The 22,066-nt window shown below is 38.4% G+C and overlaps 1 pseudogene; it reads right to left on the bottom strand.

The window, feature by feature from the left end:
- Positions 1 to 18,876: 18,876 nt before the first annotated feature.
- Positions 18,877 to 19,542, bottom strand: LOC149148585 (oleoyl-acyl carrier protein thioesterase 1, chloroplastic-like; annotated as a pseudogene).
- Positions 19,543 to 22,066: the final 2,524 nt, after the last annotated feature.

Below are 22,066 nucleotides of genomic sequence, written 5' to 3'. Positions count from 1 at the left end.
ATGTCAGTTTCTCTCGACATTGTCAAAAGCTTTCAACTAGGGGCACCTTTATCTCTTCAGAATTTAGGTTTTTTCTCCTCCCCAAGTTTTTACTGATTGCCCATTATTGCAATGGGGTTGACATATTATGACTCATAACCCTCCCTCTCCCACGAGGCATGGGGGCACAAACTTATATAAGTTCTACTCTATTATTTGGCCGAGTCGATGCTTACTTGTCATGCCAACGGTAAAACTCCAGTTTTCATCTATGTTGATTGATTACCCGAGTCTGAGCATGGACTCTCTCAAAAAGTACTATGCCTAGGTCATCTTGCATGGATACTTTTGTACAATAGTTTGTTATTCATTTTTGTGCAGTGTGGTTTGGTGTGTTGTTTTGCAAGCAGCTTTCCTACCTATTATGTTTGTGCATGCTTTGTAGATGTCGGTGTCTCCTCACATCGGTTTTGTTGATGGTGCTTGTTGTAGTACCCAAAATCTATCATCCACGGTATAGGCCATTTATGACCCCAATGGTGAGTTGATTTATCTTAAAGGTGTATTTCTAGGTTGAACAACTAATAACATCACTGAGTAGAGCGAAGTTATTGAATTGTTGTCAGAAGCTATCTCTCTTGGCATCTGAGAATTGGTTTTCAACGTTGACTCACAGCTTGTCGTCCTTCAACTCAACGGGCAATATTCCATCTGAAACCTTCAAATATTTAGAATGTTTATATGTATTCGTTTACTAGAAATAAATTTTTATTACATTACATATCATCATATTCCTAGACACATGAATACATTAATAGATGCATTAGCTAATTATGTGTTGGATAGACATTTGTGAAACATGTAAAAACTCAAAATAAAAAAATTTTGTACCATAGCAATCAGGATTTAAACAGGAGCACAAAAAATTACAAAGATAACCATAAACACAGAGATGCAGTGGAAATAATACTTCATTTCATTAATGTAAAACACTGAAATATGCTTACAAACATAAATGGAAATAAACCAGCTAGGGTGATGGTAGCTTATCTCTAAGAATAGATGTGGTGGCTACATGCCTCTAAATTGCCTTATAATGAGGCTTAAGGGCCTTTTTATTATTGAACAGTAAGAGAAAACTCTAAACAACCAAAACCCTAACCCGAGGAGATGTAACACCAAGAGTTTATGGGCCCCGTTGGGGTGAGTTGGACAACCAACTTCCTCGGGTCATGACTTGGTCATATTATCTCCATTTGACATGCATGATAACCCTTTGGAAAGACTCTCTGAGGACTATGACGAAAACACGATTTTAGATGGAAAATCACTGGTGGTAACTTTTCAAAAAAATGTCATTTAGGGCCTCAAAACGACTCTGGAAGTTTAGGACCCGAAAAACTGCTAAAAATAGTAAACCGTGCTACACTTAAGGAAACTGAAAAATTGAAAGAAGCAATGGTGGGGGTCCAAGTGGAATTGGCGGGTGGCCACCAATATCCACTTGGATCATTCCTCCCCCCTTAGGAAGCAATGGTCCCCATTGCATTGAGTTCCTCCATGAGATGAGGAAACTTCTGTTGAACATGGTCCCTGGTGAACCACTTGCCCTGGTGAAGGAGTTGGCCTGATTTGAAAACTCAATACAATTGAATATTATGCTAGCGAGTGTACTTGATATGTGTGTCCATGATCCGATCAGTTTCAGCTTGTTCCATGCAATCTGGATTTAACTCTATGGGTGTGAGTTGTTCTGCAATGTCAGATGTGTCTAGTAATGGTGGAAAGTATGGCTGAAGGCGGTCCACATTGAACACTGGGTGTAGTTCAAGGAATGGGGGAATGCTGAGCTCAAATGAATTGTCTCCCACAACCTTGGTAATGGTGTAAGGACCATATCAGAGTGGTCTAAGTTTCCAATAGGCTCCAGTAAGGCATTCCTTTTGCAAATGAAACCAAACTTTGTTGCCCACCTGAAACTTGTGTGGCACCCGATGTTGATCATGCCGCTGCTTGTATTTGGCATTTGATTTCTCTAGAATGTCATGGACCTGTTGGCGAATATGCTTGATGTGCTCAATGAAGTTTTTTGCCTTATCTATTTCAGACTGGACATGAGCCGAATCTGCGTGAGTATCTACAAATGGTATGGCCACATCAATGGGACATAGTGGCTGGAATCCCAAGCCCACTTGAAAAGGGTTATGGCTAGTCGAGCTATGGAGGGCCCGGTCGTAGTTGTGTTAAACATAGGGGAGGCTCTCGTCCCATGTGCATGGATGATTTGAGTTGTACATGCACAAAATGTGTACGATCATCCTGTTGACAACCTCTGTCTAGCCATCAGTTTGAGGATGGAAGGCTGTGGACTTAGTGAGTTTGGTGTCCAGCATCGACCAGAGACTGGACCAAAATGTACTGAGGAACCTGCTGTCCTGATCTGAGATGATAGACTATGGGATCCCAAAGTGTACCCACACTCGTTCAAAGAAGAGTTTAGCAGTGGCTTCGACTATGATATTCTTCTTGCAGGGCGCCATAAGGGCCATCTTCGAGAACCTATCGACGACCACAAAAACATAGTCGTTTCCATGCTTAGTGGAAGGAAGGCTTGACATGTAATCCATGGAGATGGATTCCCAAAGTTGACTAGGGGTAGGCAGCAGGGTATAGAGGCCTTGCTTCTTGATGGTCGGTTTGGCAATGGCACAGAGAGTGCATGATCTAATGTACTTCCCGACATCCTGTCGAAGATCTGGCCAATAGAAATACTTCTACATTACTGCCACCATTTTCTCAACCCCGAAATGTCCAACAACCCAACTATAATGTGCTTCCCAAATCATCTTGGCACGCTCGCTTGAAGGAACACAATGGTGACCTAGGTGGCATAACATTGCATCCTGCAGGTGAAAATCTAGAACATGCTGACCCTCCAAGAGTGTTTGGTATGTGTGGCCAAATTCTGGGTTGCTTTTGTAGAGAAGTTGCCAATCAAAAGTCTCATGTCCACGAGAGTTGAGCATGATGGTTAACGCCATGATCGGTGGTCAAATGAGGCAATCTGCAACATTATTGGTGCTGTCCTTCATATACTTGATATTCAAATGGAACTGTTGCAGGTATGTGGACCACTTCTGATGGCTTTCATTCTAAAATTTCCCTTGGGTCTGTATGAACTGTAGGCGTCGATGGTTTGTGTGGATGATCGTTTCCTTTCCCAAAATGTAATGCTTCCATTGTTGGCAAGCCTGCACAATGGAATGCATCTCTTTGTCATAAGTGGGATACTTCCGGACTGCATCTGAAAGTGTCTCACTGTGACATGCCACTAGATGCCCGTGTTGAGTAAGGACTACCCCAATAGCATAGTCAGAGGCATCTGTCTCAACCTGAAAAGGTTTTTGTAAGTTTGGTAATGCAAGCAGTAGTGCCGAGAAGAGGCGATCTTTCAACTATGTGAATGCCTTCTGTTGAGATTCAGACCAAAAGAATTTTGCTTTCGCTCCTCCCTTGGTGACTTGACTCAAGGGCCAAGTGATATGAGAAAATCCCAACACGAACCTACAGTAGAAGTTGGCAAGACCTATAAAGCTGCGGAGCTCTGTTAGAGTGGTTGGAGATGACCAATCCCGAATGACTTGGATCTTGGCTGGATCCACATGCACCCCCTGTTCATCGATAATGTATCCCAGATACTGAACCTGGGTCATGCCAAAAGTGCATTTCTCTAAATTGGCACATAACTTGTGTTGCTATAGTGTTTGGAGAACCTATCGGATGTGGTGGAGGTGCTCTTCCCAACTTTGGCTGAAGATCAGGATGTCATCCAAGTATACCACTACAAATGAGTTGGTGAATGGCTGCAAGATGTCAACCATTAGCCTCATGAAGGTTGGAGGAACATTCGTCAATCCGAAAGGCATAACCAACCATTCAAAAAGACCCTCCTTGGCTTTGAAGGCAGTTTTCCACACATCAGAGGGTTCGATTGGTACCTGGCGATATCTTGACTTCAAATCGATCTTGTTGAAAGATTTTCCCCCCTTTAGTTGGTCCAGGAGGTCATCAATCCATGGGATCAGGTATCTATTACAGGAAGTGATCTTGTTCAATGCCCGATAGTCAATACAGAGTCTCCAAGTCCCATCATTCTTCTGTACCAACACGATTGGGCTCCCACAGGGCAATGAAATCGGACGGATGTGACCTTTCTGTAGCAGCTCCTAAATCTGCCTCTTGATTTCATCGTTCTCTAGAATGGAGCGTCGATAGATTGGTCCATTGGGCAGTGGCACACCCGGGGTCAGATTGATGGAGTGTTTGACTTGACAGTGCAGAGAAATCCCTGTGGGGGTGGTGAAGATGTCCTCGTACTCCTCCACGACCTTGTCCATCTGTAGTTGTCATGCAGAGGGGCCCTGTCTGGAGGTTGTGGCCACTATCTTCTTCTTTCCTTGAGGGCTTATCATCAGGAAAAAAAAATTTCCCGTTTTGGAAATGAGCTTACTGCATTGTTTTGGAGTAATCAAAGAGATGGCGGTAGGCGGTGCTACCTTCGGTATCTTGTACAACTTATTTCCCAAAATAACAATAACAACACGAGGCCTTGATTCATACACACCATGTTGTTACCATAAGTATGGTTGTCCTAATAATACATCACAAACTTCAAGGGGAGCAATGTCACACAATACCTCATCCATGAAGGGCTTGATGTTGTATGGAAGGCGACACTGTTGGCTCATGCGAAGATCTGTCCTTGGTGAAGCAACCCGATTTTGTACAGTTGTGGATGTGTTGTGGTTGGTAAGCCCAACTACTTCACGACCTTTGCCGAAATAAGGTTCTTTTCTCTCCCACTATCGATAATGAATAGTAGTAGGGAGCCCTTTACTCACATCTGGGAGTGGAAGAGATGCTCCTCCTCCTCTAGATATTTGGGTTCCTCCTTCTAGATCTTCGTGGTGGCAACGGTGGCGTTAGGCTCTGCATCGATAATCTACCTCCCTTTGTCATTCCCCTTGTCAGGTTCTGACTCAGAGTCAGAACATGCATATGATTCTGAAACCTTTAGCTCGGCCACAAGTGACTGCTTGGCCTGACACTCACTTGTGTTGCGAGTGGAGCTCTTATGGAACTCACACCACTTTCCTGTGTCCCTTTTCGACTTCGGGGTGCTATTCTTTGCTTGCAGCTTTGGTGGGTTGTCTTGGGTCACCATGCCTTGGCTTTTTCCTTTATTTTGTGGTTTGGGGGCACCTTTCCCTTGCTTCGGATTCACAGATCCAAAGTCTCACTTCTTCTGTTTAAAATTTTTCTCGACCTTGATGGCATATCGGTATGCATGCCGAGCGAGGAGATGTTTAGGAATTCTAATTCTATCTAGATTTACTTGTGCAGGCAGTCGTGGTATTTGAGTACCAAATGCTACTCCGAATCCTTGATACCCAACTTTGTGTGAAGGGTATGGAAAATATTGGTAAAATTCGGCACGTCTTGGCCCCTTCCCTGTCGCAGCGTGGTCCACTTTATGTATTGATCCTCATAGCTTCCGACAGGGTAGTACTACTCCTTGATGGCATCCCAGAATGAATTCCAAGTGGGTGTGGGTGAAAATAGTGAGCCTGTACTTTCATCCTTCTATTCGTAGTAGGTTTCCCACCAGTCCTTGATGTGGGGGGCTGCTTTGAGAAGAGCGAAAATAATCTTTTCCCGACTGGAAAAATCATGAATAGAAAAATAATACTCTCTTAGATTTAACCATTTATCGACAACATCTATGTCTATCTGACCCTCGAATACGGAGATTTCAAAATTAACTTGTACCTTAAATGGTGTGGCGTTTCCAAAGTAGTCGTTGGAAGCTGATGTGTCACCCCTGGGTAGCCACTGAAGGATCTGGGCAAAGCTGTCCATCATCGCATTCCTTTGTCACTTGAGGGCTTCTTCGAGCAAGATTTTGATAGGAGATCCAGCCCCCTCGTCTTTCTTTTCATCCGCCATGGGAGGCCATCAGGATTTGCGAGACTAGTCTTGTAAAGGTTCGACTAGTTCAATCACTAACTCCTTATATCCTGACCTGTTATAGACATATTTGGGCACTTCAACCCCAATCTTATATTTCAACAAAATAGGGCTCTTTAACCCCTAAAAATGTTGTTCCATACCCTAAAATATCATGGTCAACTGATTACATCATTCCCCAGAAGTTCCACCTGAAAAACCACTCAGAACTAGCCAAAATTGGACCATACTGACTGCTCCACTATCAGGGTGCGATGCATACTAACTTCTACACTAGCCAGGTGTGATGCATACTAAAGATGCCTTCTGTGAGGTGCGATGAGCGAGAATGGACAAATGTCTGAGACAATTTGCTAAGTGGATGCTCATAGAATCTTCTAGAAACTTCTCCTATGACACTTATTTCTCTGAATTCGCCCAGGGATGAGTGAGAGATCCAAGAAATCTCCAAGTGGAACCAATAATAACAAGTGGAATGACACTAATAAAAAACCTATAGATGACTCACACCCTTGCAGACATCTATAAATGGATCCCTCATTTGAGAGATCTTGAGGCTGGAATTTGGTAATTTTTAAGGAAGTGTTGATAGTTTGTCTTTGAGAAAGAACATTGTATGGTTGGGTGATCTTGCTTTTCATGAGGTGAATAGGACTTTGATGCTGGGAGGATGATGCTGGATCAGACAGCTGGGTTGTAATTCTCCCTTCTATTTTAATAAATTTCTTTGAGTTTTCCTCCATACAAATGTATATTTGTAAATGCCATTGTATGTTCATTGTATTTCTGATTCTGCAATGCTTATGGTATAATAGATTGAGATGCTTTGATAGTTCTTTGATACTATGTTTCTACAGGTACTCTCCAAGTGGGATAAGTACGGATAAGAGCTGCAAGCTCTGTCAAAGCGGAGAGAGATCAAGCAAGGAGTTAAGCGGAAGACCCAAGATGGTTCCTTTGCCTCTCTCTTATCTGTCATATAGAGAGGAAATCACAAATTGCTTTGATTGTTTGTTTCTAGGATAGTTGTCAATCCTAGAGGGCTAGTAGATCAAAAAGACACTAGTTTTCCCAGAAACAAAATGGCGACTCCATTGACCAGCTTTCATTTCCCGGTTGAAGCATAGCTCGAAGTCAACTGTCATCCCTAAATGGTCCTTTTATATCCATGGTTTCTCTTCAACCTTCATTGTGTTAATATTAATCACGAGTAGTCTAGTGAATGTAACAAAGCTTAGGGGGCATGCACCCTTGTCTATTTTGCGGATGAACCCAACTGAAAAAGAGGTCTCCCTGTAGGTTATGTGATTGGTCTGGGATACCTTTCACCTTTGTCTATCTGGCGGATGAAGTGCAGGAAGTGTTTTGTCTTTTCTGCGGAAGAAACCATCTTGCATAACCATGGTAAGTTTCCATATGGCCACTGGAGACTCCCCTTTTCATCATGCTGGGGGCATGCTAACCTTTTTATGCAAGCTCAAAATGACCAATTTCATCTCCTAGTATTTTTTTAACTTTTTAGATTTTTAGCTTTTTAGTTTTTTAACTCCTGAGGTCAGGTGATTGGTCTGACACACCATTCAGCTTTGTCTATTCTGTGAATGAAGCAAAGGAAGTGTTTTTTCTAACCACTGATAAAACCATCCTACCTAACCTCATCAGTTCCTTAGATTTTTTAGTTTTTCTAGCTTTTAGTTTGGTCATTTCTAGTTTGCATAAAAAGATAAACCCAATGAGCAATGTTTTTTCAAGGTTCAAGCTCATTAAAAAATAAATCCGCCACTGAGCATATGTTCCCCCAGAGTTCAATCTCGTTAAAAAATGAACCCACCTTTGGTAAATAAACTTTGTGGTCGCCATTATATTAGCCTTTTCAGCCTTGGTTGTGTTCCTTCCATCACCTCCATTCTTTTAGCCGATCATATGCTTCCACTTAATTGTTTACCTTTTTGAGGAACAACAACGACGAGTGCTCTTGTTAGCGACCCTCTTCACATAACCATGTTTTGAGAAGTTCCAAGGTTACTCGGAACCAATAGCTACCCTAAACGCCACTCGTTCCTAAAAAATGAGTCCCCTTTAAACCCTTTTCAGACTCGGTAAATATGAAAAGATTGTCGAGAAAATGGCCTCTCCAGCTCATTAAAGTGATTGGAAGTGCCATCCCTCCTGTATATTTTAATATTTTTGGACTTGAGGGATTATCTCATGAAAAAGATCGAGCATTTGTCTTTTTCGGCTTGCTAAAGTGGTAAAAAAGTCATCCCTTTTGTATTATTTTAATCTTTTTCAGACTCAAGGGATTATTCTACGAAAAAGAACTGCTAGAGTTTTATTTTTGTCCCTTTTCAAACCCTCTAAACATGAAAAGGACCGATTTGTCTTTGTCGTTAAACTCGTTAAAACAATAGCGATGAACTTGTCCACCCAGGCAAGAACAAGTTTCACTGTCGCTAGACTCGCTAAAACATAGCAACAGGTTTGCCCGAAAGGCAACAAGCACATGTTATCCTCCTTAAGATTGACAAAAATAAAGAGGTATTGGTGAGCAATGACTGGGGAAAAAGGGAAGAAAACTTGAAGAATTTTATGGTAGCAGGTCGCTCTTGAACATGACACTTTCACTTTATCACCATGATTGAGTCGGGCTGGGTTATTCCGTTCACTGGTCATTTCACCATTGGTCTTTCACACCATCCATTTTTGGGGTTAACGCTACCAATCCATCTCAGTGTCATCTATATGTTCAAGAGAAGTCATTCAATTGAGAATTCACCATCCAGTTAAATGGCTCATCCATTGCAATACCTTCAACCTCCATTTTTCATGACTGCCATTCCTGAACCTTGTGTCGACGATTGTTTTCACCTCCAGAAAATCATTTGCTTCGTTTCATATTGTAGATGTGGGATACATTAAGGCCCTTCTATGACAGGTCACTTCTTGTCGACATCAACTCATTATCCAAGAAGTTGACTTAGAAACAACCCTTTAAGTACTTTGAAGCTTGCATGCCTTAATGGCAAGTTTCTCACTTCCGGCGACATGTTGAGATCAAGGGCCTTCGACCGAAAGATTTTGCGTGGTGTTCGACATCAGATCATATATTGACACCATGTGAATTTTACTATAGTACCTTGAGGGTGATTATCGTTATCAATGATTCCTCTTGTGTCTGTTAACAACTCACATTATTGGCTGGTAACCAGGCGATGTCTTTCCATGTTCGACTTCAGAACATATTTTCACATGGATCGATTTGTACATCGGGCGAAGATTGAACGAGTTTGAAGACCCCGGATCTAGTTTCATCCATCCGGGCTGTGATATATTCAAGAATATAAAGACATCAAATGTACATAGAAGTTGCACAGATGGTCATCCAAGCCAGGGATGATGACCCTTCATATGAAGAATCACCAGTGTGCAACTGCAAACGATTATCTATTCTATGTACATGAAATGAATTTATAAAGCTGAGCATGGGAATGCCCGCATTAGCTAGATCATGAAAATTGTATGATGATGATGTATTGTATTGTATCTTATACAGGTCACCTTCCAGTTTCGAAAACCTCGGATCCTCATGTTAAATCATTTCACCCGACATCAAAGATTTACGACTTCATGCTTTAGGGGGCAACTGTTATAGACATATTTGGGCACTTCAACCCCAATCTTATATGTCAATAAACTAGGGATATTTAACCCCTAAAAGTGTTGTTCCATACCCTAAAAGATCATGGTCAAATGATTACATCATTCCCCAGAAGTTCCACCTAAAAAACCACTTAGAACTGGCCAAAACTGGACCATACTGACTACTCCACTGTCAGGGTGCGATGCATACTGACTTCTACACTAGCCAGGTGCGATGCATATTGAAGAGGCCTTTTGTGAGGTGCGATGAGTGAGAATGGACAAATGTTTGAGACAATTTGCTAAGTGGATGCTCATAGAATCTTCTAGAAACTTCTCATATGACATATGTTTCTCTGAATTCGACCAGGGATGAGTGAGAGATCCAAGAAATCTCCAAGTGGAACTAAGAAAAACAAGTGGAATGACACTCATAAAAAACCCAAGATGACTCACACCCTTGCAGACATCTATAAATGGATCCCTCATCTGAGAGATCTTGAGGCTGGAATTTGGTAATTTGTAAGGAAGTGCTGATAGTTTGTCTTTGAGAAAGAACATTGTATGGTTGGGTGATCTTTATTTTCATGAGGTGAAGAGGGCTTTGATGCTGGGAGGATGATGTTGGATCAGACAGCTGGGTTGTAATTCCCCCTTCTATTTTAATAAAGTTCTTTGAGTTTTCCTCCATACAATCATGCGTTTGTAAATGCCATTGTATGTTCATTGCATTTCTGATTTTGCAATGCTTATGATATAATAGATTGAGATGCTTTGATAGTTCTTTGTTACTATGTGTCTACAGGGACTCTCCAAGTGGGATAAGTACAGAGAGGATTTGCAAGATTTGTCGAAGGGGAGAGAGATCAAGCAAGGAGTTAAGCGGAAGACCCAGGTTGGTTCCTTTGCCTCTCTCTTATCTATCAGGCATAGAGGAAATTACAAATTGCTTTGATTGGTTGTTTCTAGGATAGCTACCAATCCTAGAGGGCTAGCAGATCGAAAAGACACTAGTTTTCCCGGAAACACGACCTTGTTGGGGACATGCAAAGAAAAACAAAGAAAAAAAAAGCAGACCACTCTGATACCACTGATCTAGATTTAAATAGGAACACAAAAAATTACAGAGATAAACATAAACACATATAGTGGAAGTAATACATCATTTCATTAGTGTAAAATACTGAAATATGCTTATATACAGAAATGAAAATAAACAATCTAGGGAGATGGTAACTTATCTTTGAGAGGATATGTGGTGGCTACATGCCTCTGAACTGCCTTACAATGAGGCTCAAGTGCCTTTTTATTATTGAACAGTAAGAGAAAACCCTAAACAACCAAAACCCTAACCCGAGGAGATGTAACACCAAGAGTTTATGGACCCCGTTGGGGTGAGTTGGACAACCAACTTCCCGGGGTCGTGACTTGGTCATATTATCTCCAGTTGACACGCATGATAACCCGTTGGAAATATCTCTCCGAGGACTACAACAGGAAAGACAATTTTAGATAGAAAATCACTGGCGGTAGATTTCCAAAAGAATGTCGTTTAGGGCCTCAAAACGGCTCCAGAAGTTTAGGACCCAAAAAACTACTAAAAATAGTAAATTGTGCTACAATTAAGGAAACTAAAAAACTGAAAGAAGAAATGGTGGGGGTCCAAGTGGAATTGTCGGGTGACCACCAATATCCACCTGGATCATTCCCCCCCCCCCTTAGGAAGCAATGGTCCCCATTGCATTGAGTTCCTCCATGAGATGAGGGAATTTCTGCTGAACTTGGTCCCTGGTGAGCCACTTGCCCTGGTGAAGGAGTTGGCCTGCTTTGACAACTCGATATAGTTGGATATTTTGCTGGCGAGTGTGCTTGATCTATGTGTGGATGATCTAATTATTTGTAACTTGTTCCATGCAATCTGGATTTAACTCTATGGGTGTGAGTTGTTCTGCAATGTCAGATGTGTCTAGTAATGGTGGAAAGTATGGCCAAAGGCAGTCCACATTGAACACTGGGTGCAAGCCAAGGAATGAGGGAATGTTGAGCTCAAATGCATTGTCTCCCACAACCTTGGTAATGGTGTAAGGACCATATCAGAGTGGTTTGAGTTTCCGATAGGCTCTCGTAAGGATTTCCTTTTGCAAATGCAACCAGACTTTGTCGCCCACCTGAAACTTGTGTGGCACTTGATGTTGATCATGTCGTTGCTTGTATTTGGCATTTGATTTCTCTAGAATTTTATGGACCTACTGTCGAATATGTTGGATGTTCTCAATGAAGCTATTTGCCCTATCTATTTCAGACTGGACAAGAGCCAAATTTGCATGAGTAGCTGCAAATGGCATGGCCACATTAATGGGACATAGTGGCTGGAATCCCAAGCTCACCTGAAAAGGGTTGTGGCCAGTCAAGTTGTGGAGAGCCCGGTTGTAGCTGTACTGAACATAGGGGAGGCTCTCGTCCTGTTGGGCAATTTATTGGGCTTAAATTGCTGCATTAAATTATCAACCAGGGAAACTCGTGAGCTTGTGATGATGCCAGCAAAATATATGCAGCAGTAGGCAACTAACTCTATGTCTAGCTAAATTATGTACGATTCAATATAATATGCAAGGGAAGAGGCTCCTAACTAAGGAGGTCCTGGTTGTCCCTCCCTACAGTATCATAGAGAAATCATTGATTACATAAAACTAGAAACTTGAAATGAAGACAAGAGAATGAACTTTAATTGTTGTTCAGATTCAAAGAGAGAGAAAGACTAACTTAGTCTCTTGATTGTCCTCTCATGTACTAATCCAAACTAAACTAAGATTCATCCACAAGCATAAGAAATGAAATAACTTGAAACATAAACACAAAAGAATGAATTTCAATTACCATATAAATCAATGAAGAGAGAGCCTAACTTAGACTCTTGGTATCTCCTGATATGATACTTGAAACATAAAAGCAAAAGAATGAATTTTAATTATCATGCAAATCAAATGGAGAGAGAGCCTAACTTAGACCCTTGGTTGTTCTCTCATATGCTGATAAGATTCTAATTTAAAACTCATTCATCAATCTCAAACAAATCCTCAAACATCAAACATCTAAGCAATTAAATGAAATAAGATCTAATATGAAATAAAATGTTTCTCTCATCCTTTTAGAGTGAGCTCAATTCTCTTAAGAACAAGACAAATTATTCCATATACTACATTAAGGAAACTTATATCTAAAACTACATAATGGAAATATATGTACAACTTATATCTATAACTACATAATGGAAATATATGCAAAATGAAGCTTTATTCTATTCCATCATAAGTTGGATACAATGCTCCAAGAGTCCTCCCTTTGGAATGGAGGAGGTACTCCTATTTATACAATGAGATGAGATAACAAACTCATAATGATGATCCACTAATCTCTCTTTTAGTTCCATACATTTCTCAACCATCTAGACACATAACCCTATCCTCCATGATTTCCTCCATGAGGTCCATGATCTTCTCCATGAGATCATGATCTTTTCCATGAGGCTTATCTTATCAAATTCGAATTTGATCATTCAAGGCCACATAAAGATGCCCTGGAAGCTTCCTTTGTACCTACACATGTCAACAAACTCATTCTAATTGTTAGGTATAAGTATAAGCATATTATTTTCTAAAGTTTAGCCATAAATTCACTTAAAAATGTTAAGAATTAATAAACTTTGGAAAAGCATAGTTATAACCCAATAATGAGGTAAATGGAATGATATGGAGGTGGAATGGAGGTGACATGAAGGTAAAATGTGAAGATATTGGTGAATAATGGAGTGAAAATAGGGACTATTTTGAGGCCCAACATCTCCCCCAAACTCAAGGTATTGCATGTCCTCATGCAATCTATTACATTACTTTTTGAGCTTTGGCTTAAACTCTGCATGATATCATTTACATAACTTTTGCAAAGCGTTATTTTGATGAACTACAACTTGGTTGGTTCTTGTGTTTCAACCATATTTTGTTTGTTGCATTCAATGTATGATCTTTGCATATTGATAATGTGATTTTTATTGCAGAGTATTTTTGTTGGAATGCATCATGGTTGGTTCTTGTGTAACAACCATGATTGTGTTGGCATCCAATTAAATTTTAAATACTTTTGTCAAAGCCATTTGTATGCTCATGTAATAGTGGCAGAGTATTTTTGTTGGAATGCGTCATGGTTGGTTCTTGTGTAACAACCATGATTGTTTTGGCATCCAATTAACTTCTAAATACTTTCGACAAAGCCATTTGTATGCTCATGTAATAGTGAATATATTTTGAAGGTAAGTGGGGTTAAGTGGGGTAGTGATATATGAATGTGACAAAGCATGTATGTAAATGTATCTTTCCCCTTAAATAGATGGTTTGGATAGTTATGTGAAATGGGGAAAGAAAGGGGAAAGGAAGTTAAGTTTTTTCCAAAAATTATTATTCTAACTTTTCAAGGAATTTAATGGTTAAAAGTTAGAAAATATCATACCTTAACTTACCCTTCCAAAAATGGATGAGAGTTGTGCACATGTGGCTGCAAAAACTGTTGTTCGGAGTCTTCTTTACTTGGTTGGTAAAATGGTGGATGAATCATGCATGTCCAGCTGCCACGATTTGGCTATGAAGCTTCTTCTTCAAGTTGTGGATGAAAGATGGATCTGTATTGTCGTATCGGCTGCTGGATCCTCTGCTACTAGATGATGAATCTGAGGGGTCTGCTAAACATGGCTGAAAGTTGTACCTGCTGCTGGATGATGAATCCAATGAGTCTGCTAAATATGGCTGAAAATCTATAAGGCTTGGAAGTTATACAAAATATAGAAGTTACATTTCCAAGATGTGATGCCAACTAAAAGCTATCAGAAATAATTATTGTCTTGAGAATCCTCCAATCGATTTTCGAAATGTGTTTCCAAATATTCTATTTTTTTATTTTCAAATCTGTGTGGCAATTTCTTTTCATTGTTTTTCAGTTTGTCATCACTTGAGGACAAGTCAATCACTAAGGCTGGGAGGGAAATGTAACTTATATATTTTATATACCTTCCAAGCCTTATAGATTTGCAGCCATATTTAGCAGACTCATCGGATTCATCATCCAGCAGCAGATACGACTTTCAGCCATGTTCAGTAGACTCCTCAGATTCATCATCTAGTAGCAGAGGATCTAACAACTGATACGACAATACAGATCCATCTTTCATCCGCAACTTGAAGAAGAAGCTTCAACGCAGAATTGTGGCAGCTGAACATGCATGATTCATCCACCATTTTCCCAACTAAGTAAAGAAGACTACGAACAACAGTTTTTGCAGCCACACATGCACGACTCTCATTTATTTTTGGAAGGGTAAGTTAAGGTATGATATTTTCTAACTTTTAACCATTAAATTCCTTGAAAAGTTAGAATAATAATTTTTGGAACAACTTCACTTCCTTTCCCCTTTCTTTCCCCATTTCACATAACTATCCAAACAATCCGTTTAAGGGGAAGGATACATTTACATACATACTGTGTCACATTCATATAGCATCTACATTCATATATCACATTCTAAACCCCACTTACCTTCAAAATATATTCGCTATTACATGAGCATACGAATGGCTTTGTCAAAAGTATTTAAAAGTTAATTGGATGCCAATACAATCATGGTTGTTACACAAGAACCAACCATTATGCATTCCAACAAAAATACTCTGCAATAAAAATCACATTATCAATATGCAAAGATCATACATTGAATGCAACAAAGAAAATATGGTTGAAACACAAGAACCAACCAAGTTGTAGTTCATCAAAATAACGCTTTGCAAAAGTTATGTAAATGATATCATGCAGAGTTTAAGCCAAAGCTCAAAAAGTAATGTAATAGATTGCATGAGGACATGCAATATCTTGAGTTTGGGGGAGATGTTGGGCCTCAAAATAGTCCCTATTTTCACTCCATTATTCACCAATATCTTCACATTTTACCTTCATGTCACCTCCATTCCACCTCCATATCATTACATTTACCTCATTATTGGGTTATAACTATGCTTTTCCAAAGTTTATTAATTCTTAACATTTTAAAGTGAATTTATGGCTAAACTTTAGAAAATAATATGCTTATACTTATACCTAACAATTAGAATGAGTTTGTTGACATGTGTAGGTACAAAGGAAGTTTCCAGGGCATCTTTATGTGGCCTTGAATGATCAAATTCGAATTTGATAAGATAAGCCTCATGGAAAAGATCATGATCTCATGGAGAAGATCATGGACCTCATGGAGGAAATCATGGAGGATAGGGTTATGTGTCTAGATGGTTGAGAAATGTATGGAACTAAAGAGAGATTAGTGGATCATCATTATGAGTTTGTTATCTCATCTCATTGTATAAATAGGAGTACCTCTTCCATTCCAAAGGGAGGACTCTTAGAGCATGTATCCAGCTTATGATGGAATAGAATAAAGCTACATTTTACATACATTTCCATTATGTAGTTTTATTTCCATTATGTAGTTTTTAGATATAAGTTTCCTTAATGTAGTATATGGAATAATTTGTCTTGTTCTTAAGAGAATTGAGCTCACTCTAAAAGGATGAGAGAAACATGTTATTTCATATTAGATCTTATTTCATTTAATTGCTTAGATGTTTGAGGATTTGTTTATGATTGATGAATGAGTTTTAAATTAGAATCTTATCAGCATATGAGAGAACAACCAAGGGTCTAAGTTAGACTCTCTCTCCATTTGATTTGCATGATAATTGAAATTCATTCTTTTGCTTTTATGTTTCAAGTATCATATGAGGAGATAACCACGAGTCTAAGTTAGGCTCTCTCTCCATTGATTTATATGGTAATTGAAATTCATTCTTTTGTGCTTTTATGTTTCAAGTCATTTCATTTCTTATGCTTATGAATGAATCTTAGTTTAGTTTGGATTAGTACATGAGAGGGCAATCAAGAGACTAAGTTAGTCTTCCTCTCTCTACTTGAATCTGAACAACAATTAAGTTCATTCTCTTGTCTTCATTTCAAGTTTCTAGTTTTATGTAATCAATGATTTCTTTATGATACTGTAGGGAAGGACAACCAGGACCTCCTTAGTTAGGAGCCTCTTCCCTTGCATATTATATTGAATCCTAAATAATTTAGCTAGACATAAAGTTAGTTGCCTACTCTTGCATATATATTGCTGGCACCATCATAAGCTTACGAGTTTCCCTGGTTGATAATTTAATGCAGCAATTTAAGCCCAATAAATTGCCCAACATTTTGGCGCCGTTACTATGTGATTAAATGTGTCGATGTCGAACATAGCAAGAAGTTGTTGACTTAGTGGCCGTTAATGAATGCCCCTAGCCAACACAAGAGCTCCCACCATTGATTCCAATGGGAGTCAGGATGCCTAACACATCTTGGTAGGTACGAATAAATTTGTCGTGGTCGAGTCACCTACAAGATCCAACGAACAAGGGATATTAATGTACTCCCATTGTTCATTGGCAAGAGTACTTGCCATTAAGGCATGCAAGCCTCTAGGTGTTTTTTTCAATGATACTTTAGACTCTAGGACTTTGACTCAAGCAGGGTTTTATTGGCGGAAATGAAGGGGAATGGTAATGACATGGAAAATGACAATATGCTTGTAAGGAATGGATGTAAGGAAATGCATGATGTATGAATAAGAACTCTTGCTGTGAAAAATGAATATGGAAGTGTCACACCTTATGGATGTACGATTGGTGGAATTCAAAATCTTTTTCAGGGAGGTGGAAGGTAGTGGTTGTGGAGATGGATTTGTCTTCAGAATTTTTAATGAATTCAGTCTTTGGAAGATTAATTGTCGTCACAATGTAATCTCCTGAATGATCACTTTGTTATCCTGTAACCTGTGAAAAAAACTTGGCAGAAAGAAAACATAAGTTTGTTCAAGAAGAATTGCGCATTTCCTTCATGATTCTTACGCAAAAATTTCATACCAAATAAAACAGATTTAGGAAAAATCAAAGCATTGAAAGTAACTCAATTCATGATATCAATTTCAATCCATTCTTAAAAACAACCATGAAAAATAATACTCCCTGTTTGTGTCAGATACTCATGAAATGTACTTGGCGAAAAGATGGTCATTTGAATTATCTGTTGTGTTCTGCATATTAGTGCATCATAAAGCATACAACAGAAAGATGTGATGAGTTAATCCTCCAATGTTTGAGAAAGCGTTTTGTGAAATTGGTTTCCAAGTATGCCATTTTGTATTTTCAAAGTTGTGTGAATTTTGTGATTTTTTTTTTTTAATTTTTTTTTATTGTTTTATTATTTTTTTTGTATTTTTGTAATTTTTATTATTTTTTTTAATTAATTTTTTTAAAAAAATTTTCAATTTTTTTTTTAAACAACAAATTTTAAAAAGAAAATATTAAAATAAATGAAAACCTAATTTTTTATTTTTTATGTTGATTTTATTTATTGCTTTAGAGTTTGTTTTTTTTTAAACAACAAATTAAAAAACATAACATTTTTTTAATTTATTATTTAAGTTGAAATTTTTTTTTTTAAATTATAAAATCAACAAAATTTTATTTATTAAAACCTAATAATGAAAAACTATCACTAAAATGAAATAGTGTTTTTTTTTTTTTTGTTTAAATAAAATAAAAATAAGAAAATCTTTTTTAATTAAAAATAAAAATAAAAATTATTTTGTGTTGTTTTGTTTGTTTGTTTTTTTTTTTTTCAATCCAAAATATCCACACACAAAATATTTTTTATTTTTATTGAAATAACAAATTAAAAAACAATTGTTTTTTTAATTTTTATTTAAATAACAAATTAAAAAACAATTGTTTTAATTTATTATTTATGTTGATTTTTTTATATTTTTTTTAAGTTGATAAAAAAACTTATTACAAATCGTTATTTTTTATTTTATCAACACACTCATGATTCGCTATTTTTATGGAAATAAAAGCAAAACAATGTTGATTTTTTTTTAGATTTTTGTTAGTTGTCAAAAAAAAGAAAAAAAAAGAAAAAAACTAATTAAATAAAAACCAACAAACCTTATTCGAATATGATCTTCCCCTTAAAACCCGGCGCTTCAACTGAAGATCTCCAGTATTTTCTACTGAGATTTTGGGCGTGCCATTATCTTCTGCTGAGATTTTGCTGACTTCGTTGGCATTTTTTTCATCGGCGACTTCTGCGTTTAGATCGGCTTCATCGTTCTTTGTAAGGGAAAGACGACTGACTGCCAGGACTTCTAATTGTTGTTGCTTCATTTGCGGACATTGCATTTCCATTAGATTGAAAAGTACCATTTTCAACTGCACTACTATCGGATGGTTCAGATAGTAAACTTGTCAAAGACTCAACAATGTCATCCTTGCTGCATTCTCACCTATAATCACGAGTTATCGTTTCTAGCTCATGCGTATCTAAAACTTCTTGTGGCATGCTCTCCAGAACCCATCCGATGTATGTCACATTATTCACATGCTGATTCATATCCAGATCAGCTCTCCTAGGCATAAGACCAGATCCTGAGTGTTGTGCAAGATCATCAAGCTTAGGTATCTTTTTGGAACGGTTATTATTTTCCTCGGGAAATGCCAGCCTGGGAGATTTTGGGCAATGAATCATGTATTCATCCCTCACATCATCAGTTACTCTATAAAGCCTTCTGGTATCCTGAGTCATCATCACCCATGTGCTCGTGGCTCGGCCAATGATGTTCTCTGTGGTCGCATCCTTGAGAATCCAATTACGTCTTGTCCCAATTTTCCCCTCACTTTGGTACCATGTCTCGATTCCCGTTATGTCCCCCCAAGCGGGATACTTGTAGACCTTGATGTGCATGCGAGCGGCGACCCAGATTGTAAGCATGTCATTTCCAAATCAATTTGTGTGCAGATTTGGAGGGATAATCCCAATCAATCTGCAGATTTTCTAGAGTTTTCTGAGTGTAATGCAGATATAATGCTTCTTGCAGCGCGGGCCTTGACTCATTTATGCGATGTGCCGCCCTCGTCGTGCGCCGCAGTTGTGCACTATGGCGCAGTTCCTCGTTTTTGTTCCCGTTTGCTGACTATTGAGTACTTGGATCTCGCAGAACAGTCCTTGCGCAACATCTTCGGGGTCATTCTCTTTGTCTTCCTCTGAATCTTCATCGCTGTAGTAATCAGGAACCTCTTCAAGGACTCCACTACTTTTACTGCTAATTACTTCATGGGGTTCATTTGTTAAATATTTCACAAGTAGACGGCTCCAGTTTCCGAAGGTCTCATATAAGTTTCCTCCGTCTTGGTCCCCTTCTCCCAGGGGAATAATTTCCAATCCTCCAAGATCCGTCATTTGACGGTGAAACACCCTCGCCGTAGCATTGTAGGTAAGACCATAGGCCTTACTACCGATGCCAAAGACTGCAAATTTACAGTCGGGAAGAAGCCCTGCTCCGACTCTGAAATCCTTTGAGCTCTCTTCTAGCCACTATGCAAAGAACACTGCTTTGTCAGGCGCTTTTCCATCTTCCCTTGTCGACGCAACTATGATCACAATCTTTTCCTTGGCTATGTCCTCAGGCTCATATGACCGTGGGTCGACGACCTCCGCTTTAATGTTATTCTCTAGTAAAATCTTTGAGAGTCCATGAGCAAGAGCCTCTGAGGTTCCTGTTTGGGAAGCAAACAGAAGCTTTCCAGGCGTATTCGATCCACAGCTTGCAGAATTCGAACAATTCTCTTGGGGTTGGGCCGTGAGCGAACTGCAGCAGCCGTTGGGTTGAGTTGCGGAGAAGATTCGGGACTTAGACCTGCAACAGGGTTTAGAGTTTACTTGCTGCTGTGATTGTAGATGCTTTCGACGGGATTTTCTGCGACATGTGGATTTCCAGAGGCACCAAAATGAGGTGGAGACAATCGCCACCAGTACAACGCGAGCTGCCCCCGACGAACTCCACCGCCTTGCCTCCATTGCAAACTCTGGCTAAATCCCACACTGCAGTCCGTTATCTCAAAATTAAATATATAGGATCGACTGAAAGCCCTTATAAATCGATTTTCATGAGAATGGTCCCCAGGATTACAGGGTTCTGATCATGATCAAGAAGATTTCTCAAGAACACCAACTGCATGTCTTCGTGCGGGGCTCTTATGGCAGTGCTGTCATTCTTAGAATTTTTCTCCACTACTGTTCGGAGGGTTGCATTGTCGATTGCGGCAAACACATGCAAGAAAACATATGCAAGAAATTGCCTTCTGATGCAGCTGATTTTGTTATGGAAGCTGTGCCCTTGTATATAGTTCTTGCCTTGCGCTTGCTATGATTCTTCTTTAATTTTGTTGAGGATACAGTCTTCCTCTATGATGTTTCACTTGTTCCAAAGAAACAAAAACAATGAAATAGGTGTCGTGGCAAAGATCCAATAAATTGGTGCGCATAGCAAAAAAACTACAACCATTTCATATCCATTTGTTCGCCTTGTGACAGAAGATGGTATTGGGTTTATTCAATTAATGAAGACAAACCGATCAGGATCTCAGAAGGCAACGAATTTAGTTTGAAAGGTTATTTTTCATTATTTTTTTTTAAAGTTTTTTTTTAATAAATAAATAAATAAAATAATGAAATTAAACCTATATCTAATAAAAATGGTTAGTTTCCAAAAAGTTGTTGTTTTTTTTAATATTTTGCATTTTTTTTAAATATTAAAAAAAAAAAGTTGTTTTTTTTTTTAATATTTTGCATTTTTTCAAAAAGTTGTTTTTTTTAAATATCTAAAAAAAACAAAAACAAAAAATAATAAAAATGGTTAGTTTTTTCTTTTTAATAATAATATGTGTATATACATATATTATTATTATTTTGTGGATTTTTTTTTTTTTTTTTTTTAATCTAAAATTAAAAACTAAAATTTTTGTTTTTTAAATCTAAAACTAAAAAAACTAAATTTCATCTAAAAACAAATTTAAAGATGTTTTTTTTTCATTCACAAAATTCTTTATTGTCTTTTTGCAACTTAGTTCTCCAACAAGAGTATTTTTATTTGAACAAAATCAATAGACTTACTGATCTTCCTGATCGCACGAAGTGCAGGAAGAGAGCATACTAATCGATTGATTTGTGTTTATTTATGCAGGGGGGTTTCAAAAAGGATTGAATTTAAAACTAGCTAAATACTAAAACATAAGAAAACTCAAACTTAAACTCCTTTGTGAAGAGCCCGCTGTCACCAGGTTTCACAAATTATTTTGTCTAAAGAAAAATACTAGTACTGAATTAAATTCCTAATGCCTAATCCCTTAGCACCATCCCCAGCAACAGCGCCAAAATGTTGGGCAATTTATTGGGCTTAAATTGCTGCATTAAATTATCAACCAGGGAAACTCGTAAGCTTGTGATGATGCCAGCA

Source organism: Pinus tabuliformis, chromosome 9 (assembly GCF_031772625.1).
Source record: "Pinus tabuliformis cultivar Carrire ecotype Pingquan chromosome 9, CPIR1, whole genome shotgun sequence".
In the NCBI taxonomy this organism is placed as follows: Eukaryota; Viridiplantae; Streptophyta; class Pinopsida; order Pinales; family Pinaceae; genus Pinus; species Pinus tabuliformis.
Note: the sequence above shows the minus strand (reverse complement) of the source record. Positions and strands in the feature narration are given on the sequence as shown.